Below are 11,211 nucleotides of genomic sequence, written 5' to 3' on the forward strand. Positions count from 1 at the left end.
AATGTTCCAGTGTTATGCCCAGGACACCATCTTGAAATTATGGTCCCTTCTGGAGCTCTAGCCAGACAGGGAGCCACTGCCTCCAAAAGCACTTACTCTATGAATACAACCTGGGAGTTTTGTGACAAGACTCAGCCAGGAAATTGAAGCTCAAACAAAACTATTTGAGAGCAAATTTCTTTTTCCTTTTTTTTTTTTTTATTTTTGGAAGGGTTAGACATCGTGTGTCTCCAAGTGACACAACATCACATTTCTCACAAGGTGTGCCACAACATCATTCTTGCGTGAGCTCACTTCAAAGCCACATGAACCACAGAATTTGAATACATGTTTTGTTTGGTTTGATTCGGTTTGGTTGTTGGGGTTTTTTGGGGGTGCTGGTGTTTTTCTTTGTTTGGTTTGGTTGGGGGGGGGGTGGTTTGTTTGTTTTTGTTTTGTTGCAAGAAACAGTTTTCATACAGTATCAGTCTTAAACTACATAATTTTCTTCCTCAAAACTTTTTCTCCTGTTTTGGGGGGTTTCTTTTTGTTGTTGTTTGTTTGGGGGGGAGGTTGTTCATTTGTTTTGTTTTTGTTTTCTTCCAAAAGATGCATTTTCTATCAGCACCGGGCCATGGGCACAAAGCTCTTCCTAAAGCTTCAGGCCTGGGAAGCAGCAAGAACACCAACACGAGCAGTTGTTTGTGGAACTGCCCCCCTCAACTCCTCCTTAACCCGCTTTAACGAACCTCCCGATTTCCCCTTGATTTAAGGGACGCTCTAGCTCTCAGACACATTAGCCTGCAAACGAGTGGAGAGAGGATTGATAAATCACAACAACGGTTTTCACGAGGGATAATTTACATGGGCGAGGGAAGCACGTTCCTTGCATGTCCTGAGAACACAAAGGGAACGCTTCATAAATCTTCAAAACGTTTGTTTGTGAATTAGGTTCTAACTTCAACTGATTTTACAACTGTAAAATGAAAACTATTTATATATAATGGAATTAACTCTTGTAAAAGCAAGATTTAGGTATTCGTAAATTAGAGTATCCTTCCGCTTCACATTGCATTACTTGCAAATAGAAATCAATTTCCTGCTCAACTACTGTGCAGCAGTAGTGCCTCAAAATATCCCATATTTATTATACACAGAAACTGTGTATATTATACAGCATATGCAGCAACACAAATATTCTGCCCCAGATCTCAGCAAGACCTTCAGCTTAGTTTTGGTAGAGAAAATGGTATCTTTGCAGTTTCTAAACAATAAACTTCACTCTAATCTCCTTGCCAGAGACTTGTCACTTGAATATCTTTGGATCTTTCCTCACTTTCGAGCTAAAAGCAGAAAAATCATCCAGATTTAGCAAAGCATATACCAAGAAAACCAAATTACAGTTTAATTGGGTGCCTATGCTAGACACTTGGCAACACATTGACAAATCTCAGGTCTGGATCTTCAACATCTCTACACATCATGAAATCATTCTGCCAGCAGTACGGAGTGAAAAGTGGCTATAAAATGCTCCCCTATCCCAAAGGTAATAGCTCACAGCACAGCAGGTACTAAAAATCCAGTACTAACTACTTCTTGCACAGGGGGGAATGGACATTTTTAATACCTTTAAAAGAGAAACAGCAAGTTCCAGGCCCTTTACTGGGGTTGACTACAAGTCTAGTCACTGTGATGATTCTGAAGAAAACCAGGAAGGAATGGAGGGAAGAACCAAGCTTGCTCTGATCATAAAAATTAACCCTAGAAACAATTATGAAGAAGGAAACCTAAAGTAATCTTCCAGATGACTGCGCAAAGCATCTCTTCCCATTCAACACAGAGGGAGACTTGTCCTGCAATGCAGGCACCTAACCCTGGTAGAAGGATGTGTTCTCACACACCCCTCCACGTACTACTACTTTACACCTACTAGTGTGTATATGCAGAGATACTCTCTCCTTTATTTGGAACCTGGCCCGACACAGACTCAGACACATAGTTGCGATTAGACATCAGGAAAAAAAAAAATCCTTTTTGACCTCGGTGAAGTTCTGCTATGCATAATTTTGGGGGGCTAGGCTGTAATCTGTTTGCTGGGCTATTCCTCCTCATTCCTAGAGATGTGGGAGCGGGAAACAGAAGACCTGGAAAAGGCAATTAAAATTCTCAATAGCTAAGATCCACTCTGTTGGTTTCAGTTGCCATAATTACTATGGAGACATCTTGGGTAAATAACAGATCCTTTTCTGAAGGCCGGGCCATGTCCTGGAGCACCAAGCACAGCTTTGCTGGATCCCCAGACGTGGCTGCAGCTGCCCATTCCTTCCTACTTCTGCCCCAACTCCAATTAAGGCAACATTTGCCCCAGGTATAAGGTAACGTCTCAAATTAGAGGAGGTTGATTTGTTCTCTACACAGAAGACTCCTTAATACAAAATAATATATGTGCACCCATTTATAACAGGTGTTTAATCTGTGGCAGCTTTTCTGGCCAGTGGAAATTCTATAGCATTCTTTCTTCCTTGTCACCATTCTAATACTTCTAAATGTTGTTTTTCTTTCCTCCATTAAAAGGAAAACATTTCTCAGAAGCAGTAGTGGGCTGTTAGGGCTATAAAACAAGTTCGCACAGACATGTAGCACGGTGAGCTGCAAGACATGACAGAGCATGTTTTATGGGGCAATTAATACTTGCCTTGAGAGCACCATGAGGTATTAAGCACTCTCAAACACACCCTGGCATACCCAAAGGTAACTTGTAAGGCTGCATTTTGCTTCTTGAAAAATAATTATAGAATCAGCTTGCTGATTTTTACTTACACCAGTTAAAGAATGGAACCTTCCCAGCAGGAGCCAAGCTTGGAATAGAAGAACAGGAGGGAGGACTAACAGCAGAAGACATCACTTTCTAGCCCACATTCATATTCTGTGGTCTTGATTTTTGGGTTAACATTGCTGCTTTTACTGGTACACCCTCGTCTCCTTAACTTCTCCTTAGGGATCTTATTCCACAGTCCGTTCCAAGTCATTACAGGTATTTCTCAGAGTGTTTCCTACACACGTCCCAGTGCCAGCATTCCTACAAGTGCAGGGCAGGGGGTCGTCACATTATCCGCAGTAGTCACAGCCCTGTTAAAATAGCTGGCCACGGTGCATATTCATATTTTATAGACCTGATTTGAACATTGGTTTTAGTTGTTTCAGGATTTGGAGTAGGCAGTTGCAGTTTGGCAGGGGGTAACCCTAGAGAGCCTCCGCCCCTCCTTGGGGAAGAGAGCCAGGCTCTCAGATTTAGACCTCCACAGGTCATGGTGTGTGCAGGCACAGCAGAGTTTCCACAACTGCCTCAAGTTTCTAGTAACAGCCCAACTCCTGTTGTGCTGCACAGCACCGGTTCTTACTGCTCCTGGGGCATTTTTGAGAGCCCAGCAGGGCCAAAGAGACCCAAGCAGCCCCAGCCACTGCCACCCTGCACAAGCGCTGAGCAAGCAACAGCTGCAATTACACTTTAAAATTGCACACACAACTAATATATAGTGAACACACGTAAGTTCTCTGTTCCTTTTTTTTTTTTGCTTTTATTACAGTAAGCTTTATCTTTAATTCACATGCAAAAGCTCTGAGGCACAGAGCCCCAGTTGCAGTGTGGGTCTGTGTAATGCTCAGGCTAACAGGGCAGTGGGTGCTCAATAACTGCCCACCTGCATCCCCACTGTGCTGAACGCCTGGCCCAGGAGCAAGGGGAGCAGCGCTGCACCCTGCACACAGCGGAAAAAAGAAACACTCTGCTGCAGCCTGTACAGCAGGAACATCAGAGTGAGGTCTTCACAACATATGAGGGGGGAATGACAAGTGTTTCCATACATAAATGCACTCTGAGAGCACTTCAATGCAGGGTAATATCCAAATATAAAATATAAAAGCTCAGACACCATAACAAAAAGTAAATGCCATAGTGCAAAAACCACTGAAGTTGCATGTATGGTAATGGGAGTGAGCGGGAAGAATGAAGTCGTAAGCCTCCTGAGAGTCACAAGGGATGTCAGGTCTCCACAAGCAGCTCAAGCCAGATCCTCAACCACTGTAGATCAGTGCTGCTTCATTAAGTTCACAATTGTGTCAAACCCAAGGCCCTGGGCTTTCATGCCTCCAGTCATGATCCTCACATTCTGATGTTCTGCAGATTAAACCTCTGCAGCTGTGAAAAAAATGCTGTTTTCTCTGGGATGTCACGTAGATTTTTGAGATCTAAAACTTTCTCTTAGAAAAAGCACTTTTTAAATACAAGGTTCTTTTAAAAGCATTAGAACATTAGAAGAAATAGCCTTTGATATGAGGAAACAAGCTACACTTTGTCTCCAACATTTCATTAACCAGAAAGAATTTTTTCATCTGAAAGATGATTTGATGGGCATGGGGGAGAGTATCAATTGTAGCCACGTCTCCTGGATTTTAGGTTTACTAAGTTCTTCACTAATCTACCATTTTACCAGAGACCTTATATCTGAAGTTTGCAATGCTCATCTGTCACACCTCTTCCAGCTGTAATTTCTGGGCTGGTTTTAAGAATATCCTACAGCATACACTAGTGCAAATGCTCTGATGTCAGAAGAAATACATAAACAGAGGTACAAAGTTAAAGGATCTGCATATAAAAGTGCACTGTTTTCTCTCAAAAATTGAACTTCTCATTATGCAATGTAGGTATCAGTATATTTGTATTTGTATATTTCAATGATTCTCCAAAGTACTATTTAAATGTCATGTTACAAACTAAAGCAGTGAAGAATGCAAGTATTCCAGAGAAGGACTCAGATTTAACACATTAAAACTATTTTTTCTTGCAACTCTCCTGCAAAACAGGTAACACCAATCCTACATTTGAAAGGGATGTTTGGAAGAAGTTGCTGGTACAATTTCTTACTGTTTTTCTTAGTGAAAGAGCATTAAAAATACAGACCATTGAATTTCTTTATAGCTGAATTCACAATTCATTTTGTGGAGTGCCACATACATGTGTTGGCTGTTCATCCCACTGATTCTTTACTGGCACATACTTACAAGCATTTCTAAAAAGCTGCAAGATTTACCTGAGGTAAAGAATTAGGTATTAACGTCACAATTGAATAATGTTAATGCTTTTAAGTAATACCCATGTCAACAATCTCCACCCAGCTCTAAGACTGAAACTTGATCAAGAAATTTAGAGAAACACTGAACTCCTTCCAAACTAATGTACAGCTTGAAAAATTAGACAAAACATGCAGGTTTTGTTTAACTATCATCATCCATGGAAAACAAGGACTACATACTGGTATTGAGCACCCATTCTTGCTCATTTTTACTGAACTTTTATCAATGTTTGAGACATTTTCTTTAGGAAACCCACTAATGGGTCATATTAGAGTAGCACAGGTAGAACCTCAGCTGCAGCAGGGCCTCCTGCACCAGGCTCTACCAATATTCACCTTCTACTGGGACACAAAGAACTATACCATTCACCCAAGCAGCAGGGCCTTTTATGGCAGACTGGGGACCAAAACCAGGTCTGAAATACCAGCCGCTTGCTCAAGCCCCAAAACCCTTGTGTCCCGAGACCAAGAGCAGCGCTTCATGCCAATGAGGACCCAGCTCCCTCCTGTGCTGGGCACGGGACCAGCTCTGTGTTTCACTAGAAGGGGGACAGGTCCATCCCAACCACACTTGTGCTTTCAGGGCAGCCACAGCACTGGTAGCAAAGCAGGCAACTGCTTTGCTTGCACAGCCTGGAGCCACTGGTGCTGTTTGCTTTTAGTGTCTTTAAAGTTTATTTAACTAGTCCCCATCTTTACATTATCTGGGGCTTTCTCATAAAGAGAGGATCCTGCAGGCCGACCTCTACTGGTAACAGCAAGGTTACAAAGATAGTGCAAGTTTCCAGATATAGGTATTTGTCTCCATTAATCTGCCACCACTGCTCACCAATCACGGTCACATTAAATAGATGTCAAGGGATAGCAATTTCTTTGATTTCTGAGGTCCAATTAAAACATAAGATGTAGGCATATCAATTCCAGTCCCTTTTCATAACCATATAGCATCTACATTCCTCCCACATCCCATTAGACGTTCTCACACATATTAGAGATGACACATTGTGTACTAAGGAGGTCAAAAACTTAAAGAAAACTGTCCTAGAGTCCAAGAATACTGAAAACACTGGTGGCATTTGACATAATTTATAGTGCTAAAGAGCTGAGGAACAGGAAAAGGTTGATGTAGTAATAACATTAGTAGGAACTATAGTCCATGCAAGCCAGTGCTAAATAAAGTGCCAATCAATAGCTCTTTTATTAGCAGGTACAATCAATGTACAGCAGGCAGGCCTGGCCAATTAAGCTTATCGACTGACCAAAGAGTAGCAGGAAACATTCTTTCCTCAGTTTTGTTTTGCTTTCTGCAAGCGAGAAATGAGCTCCAGCTTTATCACTGTATTCCCACCAAGGCATCTCCAGGAGTTCCTGTAGAGTGGAAATGCTGACAAAAAGCAGGCATGGGCTATCTCTGTATCCTTTAACCCAGGGTCAGCCACAAGAGCCAATATCCTCAAGGGTCACTTACAAAGTAACTTCTTTTTTTTTTCTAGTGACTGTATGAAGTAAAAATGTTCTTCTAGATGAAGGGGAGAGGACTGGTAAAGGAAGAAAACACAATCCCTTGGCAAGGCTTAACCATTAACAGTCCTGTAAGACCTGAGGAAATGAAGCCTATTTGTTTCTAATTCATGTATGCACCATAGGAACTCAGTAAACCTCCCAGTGTGGAGCAACTTGAGTATCTTTCTTGGAAGAAAAAAGCCAGAACTACAGCTCCAGCAAAAATTAAACAGAATTTCAGTCTCACAGTGTAAAGGCTGTTGAAAATAACAGAAGCTTGAATATTCAACTGTGACTAACTGTGCAGATGCAAATAGGGTATTTATCCACGATATCACTCTCCCTCACTGCTCTGATCCCCCTTCCTCCATTATCTCTTTCAAAAGGAAAAAGTTAGAAGACCAGATAAGATATGGGGTCTCAGTGTGATCAAACAAACACTATGTGGTGGTCACAAGAAAAGAAAACACATTGAATGAATGGTAAAGATTACATTTTACAAAGAATCACAAACAAAATCAGCAGCACAGATGCCGATTTCCCATTGATTAAGTGAGACGGGATTTCTGTGACCTGGCTTCTCCGCAGCGCTGCATCCAGCGGTCAGCCAGGCTGCATCCATCTGCTCCTTTCAGGGTTTCACCTTCAACTTATTACTAGAATTTACTGAATATAGCATAGTTCACCTGGTTTATATCCCTTCAGGTCTGGCACATTCAGAGCTTTACAGGTATTCAACACTTCAAAAGAGCTGCATGGAGGAGGGAGAGATTCTCAGCATGTTTGATGACAGCCATACAGACACTACGGGACAGGCCAGTTTTCATCTTCCTACAGACAGTTCCCCAGCTGTATTCAATTCAGAAAATATTTTAGCAATCTGTAGGAGCCACCTTAAGTGTCAGACAATCCATTGCTAAAGCTACAGGCAAGCATCTCACTTCTTATATTTGTTGTTTGCTGTTTTCCTTGCATATGATAATTTACTCTGCTAGACTAAAAAGAGCAAAACAAATAATTTTGCATCCTTCTAAGTATCTCAAGGTTCAGTCTTCCCTGCTGCAATGCAGAGCAGCTCTGACTGCACAGACTGCAACTCCACTGGGTGCTGCATGGTCCTGCTTTTAGCACTGTGGCCTCGGCTGAAATTCATCACAGGTCACACGTGCACAAGTTGCTTTAATTCACTAGATAAAAATTAACTTGACACAGGAACCCATTTATTTGCAGTTTTACTTGCCTATGTTTGTGACACATTAAATACTGTAATTCCTGGCCCACTATATTATGACAGTTTAAGCAGGGAAACAAGACTATGAATAAAGTAGGGGATAAAAACATGGAACAGACTTTTCCATTTGGCCTTTTACATGAGAGCTCATAGTAGTTTACAGAAGACAAGGCAGAAGCTTAGCTTGGACAGAACTAACAACCCTAAGGAGTAGTACATAGCAACACAATTTTTCAGAGTGTTTATCAGTCAACGCCTCTGGTTCAGCTTTCCAGAAGCTCTGAGGTTGCAGACCTTCAACCAAAAGCAAGAGGAAAACGCTTTACTTTCTGGCTTCTCAGACTGAGAAGCAACCTCAGCTATTTTGTCCAAAAGAAAGTTTTGTCCCGGTTTTCCAATTATGTCCAGAATCCCTTTCTTGAATCAGATCTGGCTGCCAGTCTCAGAGAGTCCAAGGTGTCTTTTGGCAAAGGTGGTTTGCTCTCTCATACCCTTAAACAGCTGGCAAGTCAGATCCATACATTCTGCCCCAAAATATAAAGAGATTTAATGACCTGGGCTCACTGTTTTACATCAAGCACAGGCCACTTCCAAGGAAAGGCATACAATCCCTGTTCAGTACATCACTCCAGCACAGCTTTGCCACAACACTGTGCAGTGCACAACTAAACGTCACAATAAGAATCTACCCCAGGTGTGGACAAACATCTCTGGAAAGCCACAAGCACATGGGACAGTCAGTCCACTCACCTTCCGGAACTGCTCAGCACCTCTCCCTGCACACACGTCACCTCTCTCATGGGGTACAAGCAGCAAGGACCGCTCACGGCTTGGTTTGTTGCTGCTGGTCACTCCTGTCCCTAGGGGAGGCTCATTCCTCTGCAAATGGGTCTGTAACGCAAAAGGCAACATCCTTAGCTTGAGCTGACCATCTAAAATGAGCTAAGTAATACATAAAAAAAAAAATCTTTATCAAAGCGAAGCTTCCCATGAGATGCACGGGGACTTCCATCCTTAAGATTTTGTGAAGTCAAGCCCTGGTCCTGGTATACTGCTCTTCTTTCAAGACTTTGAGGGCAAGATATCTTTAACTCAAAGCACCAGGACATTCACCCCTGGCACTCCCCTGTATTTCTCAGGTCACTCACACACTTGTGCTCTCACGCATTTGTGGCCTAGTTTGTTTTTTTGCTGTTGTTGTTTTGGGATGGTTTTGTTTGTTTTTTAGATTAAAAGCTCCAGCCTAAACCTTGAAGCTTTACTAAAGGAGCTCAGCTCATTACAGTCTGGGAGACGCCAGTTTTGCTAACACACACAAAGCTCATTAATATTGCTAAACAAGCTCAAGATGAAAACACACTTCAGGTTGGAGATGGTTTTTCTGAATTGGGGAGGGCCCTCAAATATAACCCACACCATGGCCAGGAACATCTTCTGGACTTCCATTTAGAAATCTACCCTTTTGTCAAGAAGCAACACGTTCTAAGATGCAAGACTACATCTTCACACTCAACACATTCTCAACTAGAATCTGTAACGATACAGCTGAACACGTGCTACAAATCCCACTCAGTCGTTCAGAAAAATCGTTGTTGAAATTCCTTCTTTATAAATCTGGTTTAGTGTAAGAAAACACAGAGATCTTCAAGAAACAAGAACTTCACGAGGAGGCACTTTGTGAGCGTGGAAGGTGGAGCCCGTGCAGGAGCTCACTGCTCCTCCTCCTCTCTTTCCACGCTCCATGCCTCTTCCACTGTTATGTTCCCTTCTGAACAGCGCAACAGATGGGAGCAGTTGGTTTTTAAAAGGTTTTTATTTTCTGATTTCAATTTTTCATGTGTCATTTGAATCTTGCACAATACCATTCTCTAGTGAAGAGGAGACATTGTGTTAAGCTTAATTATCAAAGGCTGAAACCCAGCAAGCAATCAATCATTTAGTGACACACTCATGCTTTCATTGATTTGAAAAAATATTTTTTTGTGGCTATTGAAAAAAGAAAAACTGTCAGAGACAAAAACAAAATCACTCACTTTGCAGCATATCAAAATATCAAGACTGTGGGGAGATGAGTGAAGAATGTTCATTTGTTTTTTCTGAAACTAAATCCAACTCTTTTTGGCACGTGAGCCCAGAAGTCACATAAGATGTCTTTTAGTGTAAACATTATCTTTCTGCCAAAGTTTGCCTTATAATTAAGGCAAATTTGAGCAGTCACAAAACTCGTTTGTAAATGGCTTTCCTAAAGAGTCAAGGTTGTTTTGTTCTTTGCTTTTCTTTAGTTTTCATCCCCCCTCCTCCCTTTTTTTAACTGCCGGATAAGTGCTCGGGCCGCTGCATTCCTGGGGAACACTGACATCCAGTGGAGAGCTGGGCTCAGCCCCAGAGCCACCGCCGGGGCCCCCAGGGCAGCATCTCGGCCAGAGGAAGGACCCAGAAGTCCAGCAGCTCCAGAAGACGCTGTGAAGCGCCAACAAGCTCCGAGCCTCACCGCACAGATGGTGGCACGCTTCGGCCCCAGCCTGAACCACCCTGAGCTCTGACACTTACCTTGTCTTCTAGAGTCTCATTATGATCACATTTCTAGCTGTAATTTCCAGTAGTTTACTTGTGGCGCTTAGATGCGGGGTTTTTCAGTTGAGGAGATGTTGAAAGAAAAACCACTTGTATCCACTGATCAGCAAATATACCACACTCGCTTCTATTTTCTCAGCAATGCAGGATGACACGTCCCATGTGTTTAGACAGCACTGCATTTCAAATGATAGCATACAGTCAACTAGTAGCATTGTTTTTCTTTGGAGAAACAGAGCCTCTGTCGGTCATCCTGGTGTTATCACCTAGTGTAGAGGCATCTGATATCACCAGCCTGGCTCCAACCACCATGCAGATGCGTTTGCAAGCTTATTCAGTGAAAACCTACATAAACACCAACATCAGACCAAGCTTGTACTGCAAAACAGGCTCACGAAACCCACCTAAAAGTGTGATTGCCATCTTGCTCCTTTGTAACAGCACCATATCTCAACTCTTTGGAGTTCTCATTTTAACGCACTGCACTGTTTAGGAATGTAACATAGTGCAACAGCAGATGACTATAAGAATTACAGTGTTGGTAACATCATCTCAAAACCAGAGTAAAATGAAGTTTGAAGAAAGAAAAAGCAGTTGTACTGCAAGCTACAAACAAGAATCTTGTTTCACAAGAAAATATTTGAGGTTTCTAAGCTGGTTTTCTCTCCACACTGCATTCCAGTACAAAGCTTCAAAACATTTCATCCTTCCATCTCCGAATGTGACACATTCACCCCATCACAACCACAAGGCTAACCACAAGCCTGAGTCGTGAGAGAGCAGTTTTTTTCC

The 11,211-nt window shown here is 42.2% G+C and overlaps 1 long non-coding RNA gene across 2 annotated transcripts in view; it reads right to left on the bottom strand.

Annotated features, from left to right (window-relative positions):
• LOC136107394 (uncharacterized) overlaps nt 1-8,730 on the bottom strand; it is a 326,635-nt gene extending 317,905 nt beyond the window's left edge. For both annotated transcript variants that reach the window (XR_011741319.1, XR_011741315.1), the window contains exon 1: nt 8,596-8,730. This is a non-coding gene — a long non-coding RNA (uncharacterized lncRNA). The remainder of the gene's footprint in view (nt 1-8,595) is intronic.
• Nucleotides 8,731-11,211: the final 2,481 nt, after the last annotated feature.

Source organism: Patagioenas fasciata, chromosome 13 (assembly GCF_037038585.1).
Source record: "Patagioenas fasciata isolate bPatFas1 chromosome 13, bPatFas1.hap1, whole genome shotgun sequence".
In the NCBI taxonomy this organism is placed as follows: Eukaryota; Metazoa; Chordata; class Aves; order Columbiformes; family Columbidae; genus Patagioenas; species Patagioenas fasciata.